The 16,270-nt window shown below is 39.2% G+C and overlaps 1 non-coding gene across 1 annotated transcript; it reads left to right on the plus strand.

Annotated features, from left to right (window-relative positions):
• Positions 1-4,750: 4,750 nt before the first annotated feature.
• Positions 4,751-4,857, plus strand: LOC122701061. Its single transcript, XR_006342911.1, has one exon. It is a non-coding gene; the product is annotated as a U6 spliceosomal RNA (small nuclear RNA).
• Positions 4,858-16,270: the final 11,413 nt, after the last annotated feature.

Raw genomic sequence — 16,270 nt, forward strand, 5'->3', positions numbered from 1 at the left:
CATATTTGTAAGACCACTTCGCACAAATCTAAAAACCCTCCAATTATCTAGATGCTAAAGTGAAAGTGAAAGTGAAGTCACTCAGTCATGTCCGACTCTTTGCGACCCCATGGACAGTAGCCTACCTGACTCCTCCGTCTGTGGGGTTCTCCAGGCAAGAATACTGGAGTGGGTTGCCATTGCAAATCCCTACAGACACCGTTGGAAAATGAGGAACTAATGTAATCAGTTTTCTGGTAAGTAGAGTTAGAGGAGATTCATTTCTCTTGAAATAAAGACTATATAGATGAGGACAAATAGAGGCTATTTATGCAGGGCTTGCTGTAGCAAGGGAGTCAGCTACTATTGCCTACTTAAATTTGGCAAAAACTCAAAGGCTGGCATAGGAAAGCTTTCTGGTGAAAAAGAAGGGTGTGCTCATGTATGCTCTGAGTGGTGTGGTAGGCCTGGGGAGGTTGGAGGCAGACTCACTAGAAGTGGGATTTCCTAAGTAAGTTGTTTGGGAAGTAGTATTTGACTTTCTCTGACTGGTCCTGGATTGGAAGCAGGGGCAAAAATGAGGGAAACTGGGAGTCACTGACCAAGCCCAGTCTCAAAACTGATGGCTTCAAAGATTGCGGTCTGGCTTCTTGAATTGGTTGCTGCAGAGGTGGTGAGTCAGAGTTCTGTTTTCATAGATAGTCTGGCCATTGTCTAGTTGTACATTCGGTCTCTCAAAAGCAATCCAAAATTTGATGTCTCAAACACTGAAAACATATTTAGTATAATTCAATAGCTGAATTCTTCTCTCAGCACGCAGATACTTATCTCTCGAATCTTGTTATTCTTTTCCATCTATCCTGTGATGTGTGTAACCTGAAGAGCACAATAGAAGAGGTGGGAGCAACTAACTCTATAAATCTAAAAGTGTTCCACATGAATAGTAAAACACCTTGAATAACAGGAATGAGATCACGTTCTGCATTTTGTGAGTACTATAGATGCTACAGTGAAGATACATCGTTACTATAAGCATTGTTGTCCCTCCTTTTTATAAAGTATAAAAATAATCCACTTGTGCTGATGCTAATAGGCACCATACTAACCTCTGAGTGACAGACTGATATGTGGTCGAAATTTAGAAGAGGAAGGCACACCCAATATAATTCAGGATATTGTGACATTCCCCTGAACATCCTCCGAATGGGATGGGGTGGAGGGCCATTCTACCCACCAATGCCTGTAGACGTAAGAGGGAGCACGACCTCGACAGTGACTGGCATGCTGGGGACGAGGGAGGGAGGGTTGAGAGGATTGGCACCATGGCCGAGCATGCTGACTCTACAGCACGTGTCTTGACTACAAGTCCCAGCTCTCCCATTATATGTCATTAAGTAATTGACTTAGTCTCTAAGTTCTTCACTTCAAGTTCTTTTGTATAAAATGAGAATGATGATGCCTCTTTCCTAGGGTTGTTGGGAGGACAAAATATTTGTAAAGTTCACTTAGGAGTGCCCAACACATTTTAAGTACCATGTAAAAGTTTGCTTGTTAAATAACAAAAAATAAATTATTATTATGATAATAATCTATCTCTGAATATGCCTTAAAACCATTTTTTAGGGCAAACAAAACAACAGATCTGATGATTGCTCCTCTGAAAGGTCTGATGAGATAAGTGGTAAATGAAGGCAAATTCATACATCTGAAGGAACATAAGCATAAATGAGCTTGAAGAGATTAGATAGAAGTATATACCAATTTTGTTTTTGTTTTTTCATAGAAGAACTAAAAAATAAGCAATGGCATAAAATTATATGCTATATATTTAAAAAGAAAGCAAGCCTTGTCATCTATACCATGACATCCAAAGCAACATTATTAACAACAAGAATTAACTGAGTAAGTTAACATCTCTCCTTTTTGTTGCATTTTTACCTAATTCATTGCTCATCTTTAGTTCTACTCATCAATAACGACCCTCATGTTTGCATTTAATATTGGCTTGACCATAGACTTCCTAAGGTTTAAATTATCTTGTTTACATTTGAAACTCTTGATTTGTGGGTCAATACCCTTTATTGTATTACCAGGAATGTACTTACATGTGACTTTACTCTTTCAGAGCAGGATATTCATAACTAAAGGCAGTCATTTAAACAAAGTCTACAATGGATTCCTAAATATTCAATCTAGCACCTCAGTTTTTGTTGACATCTTCCATATTCATCAAATATCCTCCTCTGACAGCTCTTCAGACAGTTTTCAGAGCATGTAATAGCACTTAAATTGGATACAAGAATATCCTTTCTCCTCAAATATTGCCAACTGTTTGAGTGATATGATCCTCTTTACAGAAGTTGTGGTCTGTTTTGCTATTCAAGAAAGAAGCACATTGGCAGTGTTACAGTGAAAATAGGAGATTTTATGTAAAAGATGAGTCAATTGAAAGAGATAAAAAGACAACTATTAATTAAAATTCTAATTGAATGCCATATCTTTCAGCTGAAGTCGTCAGATCATGCAAATAGTTTCCGTTTACTAAGTCTCCTTTAATCAATATTCATCAAGCAATGATGTGAACAGAGCATGGTTTTGTGTCACGGGGCTTTTAAAATTTATGATGTTCCTTGTATCTGTGGCAGAATGCAGCTGGAGTAGGCTTTGATGGCTGGGAAACTATTCTGGCTCTCTTCTTTGGGTCCTTATTTTTGACTTCTGTGCTGCCGCAGTTTGTCTGCTTATGCAGAAATGGCTATTCTTCAGGCCAAAGTTTTAAAAGAGCATGTTGTGAAAGCATCTGAAAGAAGTTGTTTTGAGGTCAAAAGATTTGCCTTGAATTCAGCCTCAGCCACTATAGCTCTGTGACCAAGGGCAAATTATCTAACTCAATAAAGTCTTGGTTTCATTTGTAAACAAAGATAATTTGCCTTACAAAGTTTTTATGATGATTAAATAATATAAGACAGTGACTTACATTTTTTTTTTCTTTCACTGTAACCTCTGGGAAGAAATATATTTTTATCTTAGAATTCATTATATTATTGATATTTTTCATATATGAGTAAGAGTGTGTGTATGTGTATGTAACATAAAACCCAAATAAAAGTTTCAGGTAATAATTCTTACCCTTACTATGTGTGATGCACTCTGATATTTTTCTATTCTGTATTATTCTCTTTCAGTTTAAAAAATGCCGATTGTAGTACTCTAAATTGATCTCACAACACATTAATGGGATAAAATTCCTATTCTTGAAGACGCAGACCTAATTACCTGACTCAAGAAACATTAAATTCTCTATTTTTCACCCCTTTCTTTCAGCTCTAAATATTTTGTTCCATTGTCTTCTGACTTCTATGGTTTTTGGTGGTTACCCCTTTCACAATGGTGACTCTTCTCACCTGCTGGTCCCCAGACATAAAAAGTCTTTATTCCTTTTTGAATGTCAAAAATATTTCATAACAACTTTTAATAATTTGACATTTAGGGACTTCCCTGGTTATCCAGTGGTTAAGACTCAGTGCTTCCACTGCAGAGGGCATGGGATTGATCCCTGCTTAGGGAAGTAAGAATCTTGCATGCCACGTGGCCAAAAAAATTAGAAAATTTGACATTTAAGCAAGGCTAATTTTTTTAATGTGAAAGGATATATAGTTGCTAGTAATTTTAATGGAGGAAAATTTTGGTACAAATTATGCAATATCTACTGTATTTAATCTAATAATTGAGGTAAAAATGAAATAATCACAATCTCTCTACAGTAGAAATACTCTTTTTCTCATGCATGGGGAACTATACAAGGATTTAAAATTTTATTGAGGAATATAACATATTGGGGGGAGCCTCAAAACCCTCAAAAAAAGAGAAAAATATAAATAAAACTGCCCTCTGAGAATTAAACTAGAAAAATCTGCACATATGGAGATTAGCCATCTGGAAGACTAAAAGACCTGCCTGGGATCTGAGACTAAACCAAAGAACCCCTATCCCCTACTTTGAGAGTATGGAGTCTTAACCACTGGACTGCCAGGAAGTCCAAGAAGAGGTTTTTCTAAAAAGAATTTTTTGAAACAGAGTTAGAATGGAAATGCAGAACTGATATTTACTTTTTAACATAGACATCAGACTCCCAATTTTTCAAAAATGCATTTGACTCATATCTATATTCTATATCTGCATTCAGTCTGAAGATTTGGAGAAGAAATGTCATATTTTGGCATCTCCACAAAATCTTTTTTGTTGTTGTTGTTTGCACAAAACTCAGTTTTTTGTATAAAGGCAGCTCTGAAAATAAAAATCTCTACTGTAAGAGAGATCAAAAAACAAGCTGCTCGGCTCCTGGAATATAAAAGCTGTGCTGCTGAGGACATGGGCAAACAGGCCTAGGGTAGGTGTAAACAGAGACACACAATTTGTGATCACTCTGCAGACATGGCTTGAATTACTTGGAGCTCATCAGAACTGATGAGGCACTAACTGCATTCAGGTGCACTTCAATCAGAACTAGATTATCCTATTAAAATTAATGAAGCGCTAGAAGACTTTAATGAGTAAAAGAGCCTTGGTTTTAAAGCCTTTTATGCATTTTACTCACATGACAACAATTTGGTTGACAGTGCAATCACATCTCTTTCTGCTAGGCAGGTAAAAAGTTTTGGCTATTGGAGGTTTAAGGTTTAGTCCATCGTGTTCAACATACTCCCGGGCACATCTCTTCAACCTTTACTTAAATGACCTATGGGTTTGGCTTAATTAAAACAGAGGTTGAGTGCTCGCTTCGGCAGCACATATACTAAAATTGGAATGATACAGAGAAGATTAGCATGGCCCCTGCGCAAGGATGACACGCAAATTCGTGAAGCGTTCCATATTTTTTAAAAAAAAAAGAAAAAAAAAACAGGTTGATTTATCTTTTGCTATCCTGTTTTATTTTTTGTAATAGAAACTAAATAATTGTTCTCTGTCAGATTCCAAATTTTCTTATTATACTACTGAGATGGGATTTTCCCCTGTTTTATGCTCCTGGCGCTTTTATAAGCCAATGAAGCCCCTGTTTTTTATCTTTTCTAGAAATGTATTCATCATGTTGGGTAGGGAGAGTTCCACCACCTCCAAATAGGACTTACTATGAGACTCAGCAGAATTTGAAACTGAGAAGGAAAGATGAATGTTTGCCAAGTATCAATGCTTATTTTAATGTTAGCCTGGCATATAATAGAATGAAATATTAGGCAACTACAGGAGGGTCATGTCTCCGAGTGCAGGAAAGGGAACAGATGTTTTAAAGCCTAGATACAGTTTTGACAAATTTAATGTTAGTTAAGCTATCTTAAAATGTTAGTTTCTGTATCTTAGTTTCCCCCAGATGTCAATGAGTATTACTGTGTGTGAGCATTAGTGTTATGAATATTCACGACTATTTGGAAAGTTTTAGAGCATAAGATGCTTACTAATAATGGCCATATTTATTTTAAAAATGCTTTGTGCTCCACAATAGAACTTTCTAAATTCAAGTTGATGGCTGACTTTATGATTAGAAAGGAAAATTATACATGGATAACAACTTGCTTCTTACAGTTAAGAACAGCTTCTTAGTAGCAAATAAAGATGTAAAAAGTAAACTTCAAGAGAATCAAGATGAAAATACTATTCATAAAAAGGTCAAACAGCAGTTTTTCTATTTTTCAAATTGTGATAAAAATACATAAAATTTACCACTGTGAAGTGTACAGTTCAGTGGCACTGAGCACATTTACACGGCTGTGTAGTCACCTCCACTATCCTAAACATAATTTTAGAACACATACCCAGTGCAGGAAAAGCAGCAACACCTATGGAGTGAAGACTGTTGAGGGGAAGAGCAATTTTGCCCTCCATCCCTCTTAGTTCTTTTGGCTGGTATCAACTTAAAAATGCCCAAAGTAAGAGTTATATGTTTGTTTTATTCAGGGATTTTTCCTGAGAACTACAGCCTGAGACAGCCTCTCAGTAACTCTGAGGAATTGCTCCAAAAACATTTGGGAAGAAATCAGTGCATATATTGATAGATGATTTTTGGTGAAGGAATCTGTCAATCATACATGTTGGTAAAAGAGTAATGTTAGTCACAAAGAACAGGTATCTCAAGTTAATGGTTTTAGTGTTTTTCTATGTATGGGAAGATGCGAGACCCTGGGTTCATTAAAATTCTTCCTGAGAGGTACATCTAACTATCCATGGGGCCTGCTTGTCCAAAGCACAGAGCATCCTGTTATCATCTTAATTCCCTCTGTCTGAGGCACTGTTCCTCTCAGAGAACAGTGTTGGTCAGTGACTGCGACAGATTACGACTTAATCCTTGCAGAATCGGGTGATGAATATAAACGCTCTCTGTTCTTGTCTGTTTACACTGGTAATTAAAAGGCAGACATGGGCAGATTAATAGGAGAAAATCAAATGTATTGCATATGCATGGGGAAATCCTTATAAATATGAAAAACTCCAAAGATGTCAAGGCAAGATGAGGTAAAACTGTTATTCTGGACTAAGGAGAAGTAGGTAGGGGTCGGGGACTTCCAAGGGAAGTGAGATAATTCACAGGATGACAAAAAGACTTAATGTTGGGTATAGAAATGTTTGCTGGGCCATCCAAAGACAGGGGACACAGGACTTTGATCAAATGGACGTTGCTAGGTTTCTTCCTGTCTACCTCTCTTGTTTTACAGGTCAGAGAAGTTAAGTGATTGTCATAGGACATACTGCTAGTGTATACAGCATACTTATGATAGTTATTATTTATGGTGATAATTCCTTCTTCCTGGGACAGGCCGCCTATCTTAAATTCTTTTGGACACTATCAGGGATGTTGAGAAGGTCTTCTCAAGTCTTCTGGGGCTTGCCTGTTTTCAGCTGAAAATAATCAGCAGGCCAGAGTGGAACATCCTGGGGCAACCCCATCACTGTACATTTGGATCAGATCTTGAAAGAAATCCCTTTGTTGGTTTGCTCTCCTGCTCCAAGACACGGTTTAGATATCTAAAGCAACATACATGCTATCGCCAATTTGTATTTGAAAACTGGCTAATAATTTCCATATTGCACTGCCTTGGGCATACCTGGGCACAGCTCCACATTTGCCATCTTTCATCTATTCCTTGGGGTACTGTTGGCACACCTTCCTATCTCCTCCACTAGATTACAGACTCCTCTGGGGATATAGGTGGTGCCCAATTCATCTTCATAGAGTTCACCATCATATACTCACATCTTCCAGAATAAGTATAAATATAACTGTACATTTTCCTGGCCCATAAATGTTTCTTAAAATATTTGTAGAACCTCTTTTCCCATGATCATTTATTTTCCATGCCATACTTTTTGGAGGACTATTTTCCAAATATGTGGTCCTCTTAAATTAATTGTTATTTTTTACTCAGTGATTTATAGGTAGATTACTTATAGTAGTTACTAAATCAGTTCTAAATATTTTGGTCATTTTATTGTGTTCACTTTGGTCCTGTATCAAGTATTAGCTTAAGTCTGTGCATATGTATGTGTGATCATGCCTTATTTACACAAAGCATTTCAGCTTATTGAAGAAGATGGTGAGATTTTTTTCTTTTTTATTGACTCCTCCCTATCACTTCCCTAATCCCTCTTTCCAATTGTCTGCAACACATTCTATTGTGAGGTTTTCCAAAAATCTCCCAGGAAGAATGACCTTATCTGTAATCTGTACTCCCAGTGTAATTCATTCACTTATTACCTTACTAGTGGTTTACAGGTCTTCATGTCTCACCCTTACAGGCTGTTGGTTGCTTAAAGGCAAGGGTTGTCAGGAAATGGCAACCCACTCCAGTGTTCTTGCCTGGAGAATCCCAGGGACGGGGGAGCCTGGGATCCACCATCCCAGGGATGGTGGGCTGCCGTCTATGGGATCACACACAGTCGGACACGACTGAAGTGACTTAGCAGCAGCAGCAGCAGTCTTTAACAAGGTATTGGCAAACAGTAGATATAAAAAAGGCTTTCCAAGTGGCACAGTGGTAATGAATCCGCCTGCCAGTGCAGGAGATGCAAGAGACACGGTTTTGATCCCTGGGTCAGGAAGATCCCTGGAGAAGGAAATGCCAGCCCACTCCAGTATTCTTGCCTGGGAAATCCCATGGACAGAGGAGCCTGACAGGCTACAGTCCACGGGCTCGCAAAGAGTTGGACACGACTGAGCACACACACACACACACACACACACACACACACACACAGATATCAAAAAATGTTTTTTCCTAACTATCCTTTTATAGAATTCCCTTTGTAACCACAGACCTCTCACTGTGCCTTAGAACATAGGGCCATACCAGATAGCATTTCCTCAGGCTTTAGGAGAAGGGGAGGAAGTACTTCAGAGAGAAGAGCTTACGAATCTTACCACTTACTTATAATTTAGGTTTAAGTATTCATCTGAAGCACTTGACACTCTAACCACTAAAATGCTTGATTAGGAACTCAGGCTTGAGAGACACATCAGAAGAGGGCGAGAAGAGTGTCAGAAGACCACATCATTTTTGTGATTAATGTTTCAGTGCTACTTTTTTTTCATGTTTCAACAAAGGGTATGAAAAAGATTCAAGCTTTTTCAGGGAAGAACACACACTTCATATTATTTCTTTTCCTTATTGCTTAACAATCTCAAGCAACTTCCACTAATGGGTTTCTGCTGTTAGGCACTTCAGGTCCTGCTTGTAATTTTGTTATTTAGTGAGAAAACCAACAATCAAATGAAAAACTAAAAATATAGGGCCATCTCCATTTGCATGTCAGGTAATAAAACTGTGTCACTAGCAGTGTGTCCTATGGCACTCACTTAACTTCTCTGACCCGTAAAACAAGATTTTTAAAGGTATATATTTCTATGAATCTATATAATTGGAAATTCTCATGGGCTTGTCTCAAAACTTCCATGGATTAAAAAAAGCTCTTTAGTAATAATTTTAAAGGTAATGCTTGTTCATTAAGGAGTAGTTGTAAAATAACATTTAATGAAGAAAAAAGGAACTCAGTTCTGTTACCCATTGGCCTTACTATAAGGGCCTTTGGTCAGTTCAGTTCAGTCGCTCAGTCATGTCTGATTCTTTGTGACCCCAAGGACTGCAGCACGCCAGGCTGTCCATCCAGCACTTCCCTGTCCATCGCCAATTCCCAGAACTTACTTAAACTCATATCCATAGAGTCCGTGATGCCATCCAACCATCTCATCCTCTGTTGTCCCCTTTTCCTCCCGCCCTCAATCTTTCCCAGCATCAGGGTCTTTGCAAATAGTCAGTTCTTTGAATCAGGTGACCAAAGTATTGGATTTTCAGCTTCAGCATCAGTCCTTCCAATGAATATTCAAGACTGATTTCCTTTAGGATGGACTGGTTGGATTTCTTGTAGTCCAAGGGACTCTCAAGAGTCTTCTCCAACACCACAGTTCAAAAGCATCAATTCTTGGCACTCAGCTTTCTTTATACTCCAACTCTCACATCCATACATGACTACTGGAAAAACCATAGCTTTGACTACATGGATGTTTATTGGCAAAGTAATGTCTCTGCTTGTTAATATGCTGTCTATGTTGGTCATAGCTTTTCTTCCAAGGAGCAAGTGTCTTTTAATATCATGGCTGCAGACACCATCTGCAGTGATTTTGGACCCCAAAAAATAAAGTCTCTCACTGATTACATTGTTTCCCCTTTTATTTGCCATGAAGTGATGGGACCAGATGCCATGATCTTAGTTTTCTGAATGTTGAGTTTTAAGCCAACTTTTTCACTCTTCTCTTTCACTTTCATCAAGAGGCTCTTTAGTTCTTCTTCACTTTCTGTCATAAGGGTGGTGTCATCTGCATATCTGAGGTTATTGATATTTCTCCCGGCAATCTTGATTACAGCTTGTGCTTCATCCAGCCCAGTGATTCTCATGATGTACTCTGCATATAAGTTAAATAAGCGGGGTGACAATATACAGCCTTGACGTACTCCTTTTCCTATTTGGAACCAGTCGGTTGTTCCATGTACAGTTCTAACTGATGCTTCTTGACCTGCACACAGATTTCTCAGGAGGCAGGTCAGGTGGTCCGGTATTCCCATCTCTTTAAGAATTTTCCACAGTTTGTTGTGATCCACACAGTCAAAGGCATTGGCATAGTCAATAAAGCAGAAGTAGAGGTTTTTCTGGAACTCTTTTGCTTTTTTGATGATCCAATGGATGTTGGCAGTGTGATCTCTGGTTCCTCTGCCTTTTCTAAATCCACTTAAACATCTGGAAGTTCATGGTTCATGTACTGTAGAAGCCTGGCTTGGAGAATTTTGAGCATTACTTTACTAGCGTGTGAGATGAGTACAATTGTGCGGTAGTTTGAGCATTCTTTGGCTTTGCCTTTCTTTGGGATTGGAATGAAAACTGACCTTTTCCAGTCCTGAGGCCACTGCTGAATTTTCCAAATTTGCTGGCATATTGAGTGCAGCACTTTCACAGCATCATCTTTCAGGATTTGAAATAGCTCAACTGGAATTCCATTACCTCCACTAGCTTTGTTCGTAGTGATGCTTGCTAAGACCCATTTGACTTCGCATTCCAGGATGTCTGACTTGAGGTGAGTGATCACACCATTGTGGCTATCTGGGTTGTGAAGATCTTTTTTGTAAAATTCTTCTGTGTATTCTTGCCACCTCTTCTTAATATCTTCTGCTTCTGTTAGGTCCATACCATTTCTGTCCTTTATTGTGGCCATCTTTGCATGAAATGTTCCCTTGGTATCTCTAATTTTCTTGAAGAGATCTCTAGTCTTTCCCAGTCTATTGTTTTCCTCTATTTCTTTGCATTGATCACTGAGGAAAGCTTTCTTATCTCTCCTTTCTATTCTTTGGAACTCTGCATTGAAATGGGTATATCTTTCCTTTTCTCCTTGCCTTTTGCATCCTATCTTGTAAGAGCCTGAAAGCAGCTTAAAAAAATCACGACAGAGTTTTAAGAAGGAAACTGTTAGAATGTCACTGGTCTGGATCTCATTTTATTCTCAACAGTAGAATCATTAATTCTTTTCCTCTCCTGTGCTGTATTTCTGTTTAGTATATATTCCATACGTATATTTGTCACTAAGTATATTGTTCAGTGTTGGAGAAGACTCTTGAGAGTCCCTTGGACAGCAATGAGCTCAAACCAGTCAATCCTAAAGGGAATCAACCCCGAATATTCATTGGAAGGACTGGAGCTAAAGCTGAAGCTCCAGTACTTTGGCCACTTGATGCCAAGAGCTGTCTCACTGGAGAAGACCCTGATGCTGGGAAAAACTGAAGACAGGAGGAGAAAGGAACAGCAGAAGATGAGATGGTTGGAAGGAATCATGACTCAATGGACATAAGTTTGAGTAAACTCTGGGAGTTGGTGATGGACAGGGAGTCCATGGGGTCACAAAGAGTTGGACATAACTGAGAGACTGAACTGAACTGGATATCGTCCAGAGGCTCCTGAGCACTGATAAGATATTAAAACATTTTTCTACATCCAACCCTCTTCTTTAGACCTATTTTATGGGATCTACTGTATAATCAGATGGTAAAGCATCTGCCTCCAATGCAGGAGACCCAGGTTTGATCCCTGGGTTGGGAAGATCCCTAGAGAAGGAAATGGCAACCCACTCCAGTATCCTTGCCTGGAGAATCCCATGGATGCAGGAGCCTGGTAGGCTACAGTCCACAGGGTCGCAAAGAGTCAGACATGACTGAATGACTTCACTTTCACTTTTCACTTCACTGTATAATCTAAAAAACTATGTGAAGGTCTTCATTGTTTAAGCTCTAAAGGATAAACTACAAACACTTTGATTTGGCTTTTTAAAAAATCCTTTAACTTAGTAAAATCTGGTCCCAGCCCTTCTTTTTAGATTCTCTAAACTTCATTCCAAATTACTCTACAGCTAAATAGCTTCTCATGCTACTGTGAGACTCAGCTTGAGGGCTGGCTTATCCTGTGTGGTCCTTGGACACTCCCAGCCCTAAAGCACTTACAGGTGACTTTACTCAGGCTGACAAGACTTCTTATTCTGAGAGAATCCAGGTAAGAATGAGGATTTAAAATTCTAATTCTAATGGTAGTGGTTCCAATTCCAGGTAAGATGGAATGAGTACACTCTCCCCTTTCTCCCCATGAATACAGCTATAAAGCACAATGCAGACATCAGCTATTTGAGGACTCTGAAAAATAGCAGGCAAATTAGGGAAGATCAGAATTCAAAGTACCACTAAACCAGTGCTACATTTACATTCTGGATTTTATCTTGGACATTATGGATGTGATTTTATATATATTCTGAGTTCTGTTTTATTCCTTAGGGGAAAAAAAAACTTCAAGTGGTCAGTTAACTTGTTTAGACTATGTTACAGGCTTTGCCTCACTTTCCGTCTGTGAAAGCTCAAATCTCAGTTCATTCTTTTAGCCTCTTAAGTTTGTCCCATGCACGTGGGTTCAGGGACCAGCCTGAGACTTGTGAGGGATTCATAGACATATAGTGGGTCAGCCATAAAGTTTGTTCAGGTTTTTCATAAGAATGAATGAACTTTTTGGACAGCCCAATACAAAATACATACACATACAAAGAGCTTCAAGAGCACTCCTTCTTCAGATTTTTCTCTCCTTGTTCTCCAGGAGTGGCTGTTGCAGGCTTCTTTCCCCTGGTTCCTCACACCAGAAAGTTGATGGTAGGGTTTCTATTGCAGTTTAGCTGCTCATGTACTTTGTGAGTGTGGCCCTCTCTTATGGCAAAGACACAAACACACAAAGGGACACACAATCATGTGCTAACTGCTTCTTCAGATTTCTACTCCCCTCCATGAATGTCTGTTTTTATTTACTCTTCAGAGTCCTCAGGTAGTTGTTATATATATTTTGTCCAGAATTTATTGTTTATTATGCAGGATGAGAGATGGTTTGTAGAAAGCTTATATTAATACCATAGCAAACAATTTTTGTTTGAAACATTAAAAGGCATTGCCTCTGCAAAAATATTTACATTAATATGATTTCAAACAATATCTGGCAATTGTCTGCTTCTTAAACTTGGCAGTGTTTATACGAGCATGTGCTTTATAATTACTTCATATGTTTTATAACCTTTTTTGTATGCACTGTATACTTCACAATTTTCTAAAAATGAGGTACTTCAGTCCTTCATAACTAGAACTTCAGTTTCTCACTTAACATTTACCCTTTGGATCATGTTGTTTTGAAAATAACACATTTAAATAGTATTTTAGTGATATCTGAATGAAAAATTTTAATAAAAAAAAATCTCTTGAACTGTAAAAGTGAATCCATTAAAAAAAAAAAGTCTCACATGGGCAAGGGTAAGTAAAGTCTGTTTTAACCCACCTTAAGGGTTCAAGCCAGCAAACAATCCCTTGTAGTATTAATATTTCAACATACTAATGGAGCTTACACCTTTGAATTGAGATCTTGATATTTAAATCCTGACTGTTGTTACCAAATGTGTGACCTTGGATAAGTTACTTTAGTTCTCTGAACTTTTTTTTCATTGTAAAATGGAGAACATAATATTTTCTACCTCTCAGGATACTGGATGGATTAATCAGGTGATGAATGTAAAGCATTAAACATAGTTCTAGGTACCTATAAAATGTTCAGTGGAAGTTAGCTATTATTAATACTAATACTTTCTTCTAAATCTGAAAGGATATCTATGGCTGATTTACTCAATTTCTAATCTTTATTTGATGCATTTCCACAAAAACAAATTGAGATCATTTTCCTTCACTTCCAGGAATATACAACCTTCTACAGATTAAAATTCAGCACAATACTAAAGATGAGTTTTAGTTGAATGCACCCTCTAGTGGCATACACTATGTGCAAGAACCTGGTGTCTACAAAAGAAAACCTCTCTATGAAATGTCAGGTTCTAGGTTGACATTTCCTGATGGCTCAGCAGGTAAAGAATCTGCCTGAAGTGCAGGAGACACAGGAGACGCGGGTTCAGTTCCTGGGTCAGGAAGATCCCCTGGAGAAGGAAATGGCAACCCGCTCCAGTATTCTTGCCTGGAGAATCCCATGGACAGAGGAGCCTGGAGGGCTACAGTCCATGCGGTTGCAAAGCGTCGGGCATGACTAAGCACACAGGCCTGGCAGGTTGACATTTAGAGCCTGAAGACAGCCAGTTGAGAAAATGATGGTATAAACAGCACTCTCATACAGCTTTTAGGCTTCCCTGGTGGCTCAGACAGTAAAGAATCTGCCTGCAATGCAGGAGACCTGGATTTGACCCCTAGGTTGGGAAGAGTCCCTGGAGAAGGGAATGGCTTCCCACTCCAGTATTCTTGCCTGGAGAGTCCCATGGACAGAGGAGCCTGGTGACAGTCCATGGGGTCACAAAGACTTGGACATGGCTGAGCGACTAAACATAAATGCTTTCATCTTTTAGGAGGCTTCTTCTCTTCTAGAGCTGGAGGAATTAAAGAAAAAATTTTTTAAAATGTTTACCCCCGTAAGACTCAGGATATTTGTGATATTTACCATATCAAATTCCAATATTCCTGTAGCATCGACATTAATCTTTCCTCTTAAAATAGAGTAATTTTCTAGCTTCCTTTACCAAGCATTGCAAAATACTTAGTCTTCATTTAGTTAACAAACCATAATGAGCATCAACTATGTACCAGGCAATGGGGATACAGCAAACAACTTATTACACAATTCACTATTAATTACGCACTTGAAAAGCACCATAAGAAAGTATATATATATACTACTGTGAGTGTGTATTAGGAATTGATCTAGGTTGGAGAGAGGGACTTTGAAAGCCTTGCATGCATGCTCCGTCACTTCAGTCATGTATGACTCTTTTCGATCCAGTGGACTGTATTCTACCAGGCTCCTCTTCCATGGGTTTTGCCATGCAAGAATACTGGAAAGGGTTGCCATGCCCTCCTCCAAGGGATTTTCCCAACCCAAGGATCTTCCTGACCCAGGGAATTAAGTTCCCTGCATTGGCGGGGGGTTCTTTACCACTAGTGCCACCTGGGAAGCCCTTGGATGACTTACTTGAGAATAAAATATTTAAAGTCTTGAAGGGTGAATGGAAATTCATTGGAAGAATAAGAGGAGGAGTACCATACAAAGAGAACAGACTATAGATAAAGGCTTGGAGATAACAAGGTGCATGTTAGACTCCTGTCATAGAGCTCAAAGGAGAGGGGACTTGCACAGGGTGAGGCTAGAGAAGGGGCAGGGACTTAATATCTCTTTGAAGTGAAGTGAAGTGAAAGTCTCTCAGTCGTGTCCAGTTCTTTGCAACCCCACGGACTATACAGTTCATGAAATTCTCCAGGCCAGAATACTGGAGTGGGTAAGCTCTTCCCTCCTCCAAGGGATCTTCCCAAACCAGGGATTAAACCCAGGTCTCCCGCATTGCAGGCGGATTCTTTATCAGCTGAGCCACATGGAAGCCCAAGAATACTGGAGTGGGTAGCCTATCCCATCTCCAGGGGATCTTCCCAACCCAGGAATCAAACCGGGGTCTCCTGCATTGCAGGCAGATTCTTCACCAACTGAGCTATCAGGGAAGCATCTCCTTAAAGAGTTTGAATTTCATCTTAGGGAGTTTGAATTTCATCTTAAGAACACTGGGAAACTACAGAAGGGTTTAAAGTGGGAGAGCAACAATCTAATTTACATTTCAAAAGTTTGCTTTGCTAAAGCATGGGAAATGGATTTGAGGGAGTGGAGCGAGAACAGATGCCCAGATCAGCTGCCACTGATTCAAGATAAAAGCTGGAACAAAGGAGGTAGCAGCAGTGATGATAAAAAAAAAAAAGCTATTTAAGAGTTTAAGATGTGAACTGGATTGAGTGTGATGATGGGGATGGGCGCAGTTGTCCTGGTCAGCTGAGCAGATTGCCAATTTTCCCACCAAGTACAAACACTGGTGGTAGCCATTTTTTTTTTTTTGTGGGGAGGGAAGGGAGCTGTGGAGATAGTTGCTCAGGAGACTAAGGTTTCTCTCTTGAAGACAGACCTTCTTTGACTCCACATGGTGGTATTTCAGTTGAATGCTTAAATATCATTGTTTAGGACTATGAGGCACCAGCTCCACCCAGTAAAAAGTGAAAGTTCGTCACTCTGTCATGTCCAACTCTTTTTGACCCCATGAACAGTAGCCACCAGGGTCCTCTGTCCATGGAATTCTCCAGGCAAGAATACTGGAGTGGGTAGCCATCCCCTTCTCCAGGGGATATTCCCAAATCAGGGATGGAACCCA

The sequence above is a fragment of the Cervus elaphus genome, chromosome 9 (genome assembly GCF_910594005.1).
Source record: "Cervus elaphus chromosome 9, mCerEla1.1, whole genome shotgun sequence".
Taxonomy (NCBI): domain Eukaryota; kingdom Metazoa; phylum Chordata; class Mammalia; order Artiodactyla; family Cervidae; genus Cervus; species Cervus elaphus.